Consider the following 5,645-nt stretch of genomic DNA (forward strand, 5'->3'; position numbering starts at 1 on the left):
GTTCACCTGCCAGCGCCTGTGTAGGTGTTTGTGAACATTAACGCCACCAATATCACTAGATGTTGCCTAGTTAGCTGGCTGAATAGTGAGGGAAAACTTCAAAGATTTATTCCTGATTTTAGCTAAAAGAAAGGGTCAGTATATATTTTGCAGGCACATATTTTATAGCACAATCAAGTAACAATGTTACTTTGAACAGATATATAAAAAAAATGCATTCTGACACCTTGAAATTGATCTCTGTCTGAAGTCAGTTGCTACATTTCCTGTCAGGTCTCACTGTCTCAGTCTTCGCAAGTTCTACATTTCCATAAACACTGACAATCTAGACGCAATCAAAAAGAAATACCCTACAGGTACAACATGTTTATTCTAATTAAATTTGGTTTGTTCAGTAATGACTGCCTCAATTTTGAAGAACTGATGACTAAAATACTTTTGTCTTATTTATTACAAAGAAAAAAAAACTATCTTGTTGCTTCCTCATTTTTGTTGTCTGCTCACATCATGTAATCATGCAACTTCCTGTAGTAAGCAGCCCCCTGACACGTGTTAGATGTGTGCATTCTGCTCCCACAAAAGAAAAAGGCCACTAATGTAAAATGTGTAGGTGATGTGATGCGTTCGGGTGTTTGGGTTTCAGAGGAAACTTGGGTGTATATGCAAATCAACAACAGCTGTGGAATTTACCAAGTAGAAAAAAGAAAACCAACTGGGGCAGGCAGGAAGAATGCAGCGCCTAGCATAATGTTGCAATCTGTTTAGACCGAGACAAACCTTATATGTTTGAAAAGTGAGTTTACATTGGTTTTATTCTACAATTATGTATTTTACAAAAGAAAGGCGTACATTAATTTAGGTAAATAATTAAGTTAGTTTTGAAACTCTTTTTTTTATAGTGTACTGGAATAAATATCACTGCAATGCTCTAGTGTAAAACTGCCAAGATTTCTGCTCTTCTAATTGCCAACGAAGTGAAGATGGAGACTATGAAAAATCAACTTCCTTTCTCAGAATACCAAAGACATTAGTCTACCACTGCCTCTGTAAGGTTGCATGTTAGCTTGTGCTTGCGGTGTTTACCAAATTGATCAAGATCTAAACAGAGGTGTCAGAGCAACAGCGTAGAATGAATAAGAACAACACCTCTAATGTTGAGCCTTTTGTGGGGATTTGGAGTTTTGTATTGCTTGTATGTTACTTTTAGCCCTCTTCTGTGCTGTTTTTTCCCATTTATTGGTTAATTGGTTCCCCTGTAGTCTCGTTGATTGTACCGGCTGTGCCTCATGCTCTGATTATGTTCCGTAGGTATTTAGTCTTTCGGTTTTGTGTCCAGGGTTCCTTGTCGTTTCAATTTGTCATTTGAGTTTACCTGAGCTACCAGTTCACGAGTCTGTCAGTTTGTGGTCCCACTTGCAGAGGTTTCTGACCTCTGCAAGCTGCAATTCTTCTCAACAATTAAAATCATGAAACCTTTTTTTGTCATTAAAATATTAGAATTTGATTCTCAAAAAGGATGAGGTTAACATCTTGAAACATAACATTTATAAACATATCTTATCTCTTACAATTATCAAAAAGGAATATAAAAGTTCTTTTGTGGCTAACAGTTTCAGACATTTGGAGGCAACTTGTCTGTCTTTCTTCCTTTGCTTCACACTTCTTGGTACTCACTTTAAACATTTCCTCTGATTTGTACTTGCGTTGTTAGGCTTTGTTTGTATCACCAACATCAGTTTGGCATGAACTTATCACACATGACATGAGGTATGAGGTTGTTGGTGACTATATATATATATATAGGTAAAAATCGATGTACTTGGATGACCTTGTGTTTAATATTATAAACTCAAGTTAACCTGTTAACCAGGCTGTAGAAGAGGAAATGCATTCACATTGTGGCCTTCAACAGAGATGTGAAATTTTGCATTCTTTATCACATGTTATCAACAAGCACTTCAGTTCATGTGAATCTTCAGTTCGGGTGAATAAAGTCAGACTAAGGTACAGTTCTTGTAAATTGTTTGCAGCGTTACGTGTTTATGTATTTTATCGATCAATAGTCTTAACTAGTTTATCTTTGCAGGGGGGAGGGGCTGGTGCCTATCTCCAGGGACAAATGGGCATGAGGCGAATTAAATCCCAGTTAGATCCATCACAGGCCAACAGAGAGACACACAGAACAAGCAACCTGTGGGAGGAACCTGGAGTGCCTCAAGAGATAACACACATGCACAGAAGAACACACAAACGCCATGTAGTAAGATATGACCCCGTGATAAAATTCTTGCTGCAACTGCGCTCTGTTGCCGTCAAATCAGTGTACTAGTTTGCCGTACTTGTCAAACTGTTTAAAATAACAGTTTGAGAAGTATGAGATAGGTAGGTTGCATGTTTGTTTTTCCCCGAAAGATTAGTCCCAAAGTGTCAGTGAAATCAACAGTCATTTTCTAGGGTGGGCAGTGTGTTTTTTTTGTTTTGTTTTTTTTTTAATCACTTGAAGTGAAATGGTAGTGGGCAAGAGAAAGGTCAGACCTAAAAACACAAACAGACTTTATGAAATATACATATTAAAAAATCTGACGGCACCAAAAGATACAAAACCAGTTGATCCATCTTTGACATTTCTCACAGTTGCAAGCAAAAAACAGGAACAACTAACAAAAAAACGACTTAATTTTGGGAGTACATTTTCTTTTGTATTTACTACGCATGTCTTTGTCCTGAGCTATGGGGAAATCATGCTCGAAGGATTCAAAGGCAAGATGTAACATAACAAAGAAACATCTACCTACAAATACTTACTTTCCAAAATGTCTTGCTTCTGTTTGCTTTTGGATTTCAATCTACCTGCTGATTTGAAGTCAGAAGGAATAACTCCAAGTTAACTGGCAGCAAAGCACCTCAACGATGTAAGCAAATAGATGAGAACTAGCTCACTGAAAATCAGTATGTTATGTATGGAGAGTTTTACAGAAAAAAGTACACTGAATGATCTAAAATATTGGCAGAATCGTCTCTACAGTGTACACGGGTGCAGTAGACAGGCTGTGTTATTTTACAAGCTGCAACAGAGGCTGAAAACTGAACAGTCTGAAAAACCAGATATCATGGAACTCCCTTTTTCAAAACCCTAATTCAGAAGGTTTTATTAAGCAGATTTCTCTGTTTCAAAAAACTGTGGTCTCACATAAACTATGCAAGTCCAATCAAAGCATTGTAATACCCATTCCTCACCAGTAGTTGGCAACAACATTGACCATAACAATCTTCAAATTCAAAAAACTTGCTATAAAGATGATGCTATCCTCAAAAAAATAAATAAATGAATTAACTCTTCCAAAAAAATGTACTGTTTTCTGTGACACTGTTTACCCTTTCCTATAAGTCGTATGACTTTTTTTTTTTTAGTATTGACTGGAAATGTGTCAGGACAGTGTGAGATACATAAAAGAAACACACAACAGTTTTTGTTGTGGTTTCCAGCAAAGTAGTGTGTGAAGGAGATGAGAGTCCCTTTTCACACTACTGCTGTTTTTTGTTTGTTTGTTTGTTTCAGCCATCCACATCAGTGTGGTTCTCAAACATGCTCAAATCATTTTTTCACAAGGATCTCCCCTGGTGATGTTATCAGCACTCCTGCGGGAGTGACTAAATATTCCCAGAAAGCACAGAATGATTGAAACAACATTGAATCAATGTCAGCCAGAAACATTGAATCAACGTTGAACGCTGACATTGAAACAACATTGAAAGTGGTCGGTCACTTGTATGTTGAATCAACATTAGGGTTTCAACCATAACTGACATTATATCAATGTTGATTCAACCATCATCTGTATGTCAATTTACATGCATATTTGTGTTATTACATTGAATCAGTTAGGAATCAACGTTGATTCAACCTTCATCTAAATGTGGATCTGCACGCATTTTTGTGTTTATTCTACATTGAATCAACGTTGATTCAACCTTCATCTGAACATGGATCTGCATGCATATTTCTGTTGATTTTACATTGAATTAATGTTGATTCAACACTCATTTGACTATGGATCTGCATGCATATTTGTGTTTTTTCTACATTGAATCAGTTAGGAATCAACGTTGATTCAACCATCATCTGAGTGTGGATCTACATGCAGATTTGGGTTGATTTTATATTGAATGAAAGCTAAGTATTTATGTACATTTTTAGGTCTGATAGGTCTACATCATAACATGCCACTAAAAGTTTCTTCACTGATGTTAAACACACTATATTATTGGCAGATCATGGGTAAACTGTGTACAAAAGGTTAAAAATGGCAACATGGGTTTGATGTAACATTTTATTTAAGAAAAGAGGGACAGATCTTTAAACATATTTGATTCCTTTTTGATTGTCAAAACAACAGTCTGTTGTCCACAGAAGAACAGAGTCCATGAGGTTAAGCTTTGTGCTGTGTGAACTAGGGAAACAGTACAAGTTGTGGTAACCCCAGTTTGACTCTGGTTGGTGTCACTTTGATTCCTTGCGATGTCTTCCTCTCATTCTGGCGTGTAATGAGGCCACTTCTTGACAGTTTCACTGCAGTCCTCAAGAGTCAGCTTTCGGTCAAACTGCAGAGCAACGGCTGAAAAACACAAAAATGAAAGTGAGGAAGGTGCCGGTTAGAAAGATGATAAACATCTGAAATGTTCTGAAAGACATTGAAAGATTAAACAGTGTACTGGTTACAGGTCTGAGAACAAATGCAAACCATATAGTTCCCCATGTACACTTACTGTTAAATTAATATTTATCTTAATCTTTCATTAATATTTATCTTAATGTTTACGTATACAACTACATTTACCTTTCAAGCTGCAGGATAGTGTAGCATTTATGATGCTGCACTCATGTTAAAATGAGGGAATCAACATTTAAAATAAAGGCTGTTTATCAGAAAACCTAACGATAAAACTCACGGAGGATCAGGGTTTATTTAACACACCAGAGACAAATAAATAGAGCAAAAAGTGATATATACTGTAGTTGGAAAAAATATTTATAATTTATACAGAATAAACTTCAATCAAATAGCTGGTTCAATCTTCCATCAACTACAAATATTTCCAAATAAGTTGATTAAATTCCTTAAAAAGTGTCTATATGCTGATCAAGATCCCACACAAGTAATAATAGTCCAGTTCAGTTTAACCAGTTACCAATCCAAGAATCAACAGACTGAATCAGTCATTAGCAGGTTTAGTTCAGTGTTTCACCTGCCTTACATGTTTTAAGTGTTTTCCTTCTGCCACACCTGGATTGAATCTGTGGATGATGAACAACCTTCTGCACTTCTTGATGGCTGCAGATGGACATGCAATCATCTAACTCAGCTGTTCTGGAACAGAGGCACATCTAAGCACATCCCTAAGCACATCATAATAAAAAGTTAAAAACAAGTGATTACTATCACAACAATTTAAAGCCCACCTGGAGCAGCCAGCCTTACACTTCCTTGTCCACCACATGCTCTCCCAGACCAAACAATAGGCCCCGCCGTATTTTAAAAATTCAAATCCCACAAAATCTTGCAGGATTTCATACGTAGGCCTGGCATGGTGGGTAGGATGAAAATAATACAAAAGGAGACATGACCTAAATTATTAAAAAATAT

General features: G+C 36.6%; 1 long non-coding RNA gene across 1 annotated transcript; it reads right to left on the bottom strand.

Annotated features, from left to right (window-relative positions):
• Positions 1-3,869: 3,869 nt before the first annotated feature.
• On the bottom strand, positions 3,870-5,635 carry LOC107836684 (uncharacterized). The gene is made up of 3 exons (XR_001662624.1): positions 5,286-5,635; positions 3,973-4,616; positions 3,870-3,905 (listed from the first exon to the last, which is right to left on the bottom strand). It is a non-coding gene; the product is annotated as an uncharacterized LOC107836684 (long non-coding RNA).
• Between the last annotated feature and the right edge of the window lie 10 nt (positions 5,636-5,645).

The sequence above is a fragment of the Poecilia formosa genome, unplaced genomic scaffold, assembly GCF_000485575.1.
Source record: "Poecilia formosa unplaced genomic scaffold, Poecilia_formosa-5.1.2 Scaffold74, whole genome shotgun sequence".
NCBI classification, from domain to species: domain Eukaryota; kingdom Metazoa; phylum Chordata; class Actinopteri; order Cyprinodontiformes; family Poeciliidae; genus Poecilia; species Poecilia formosa.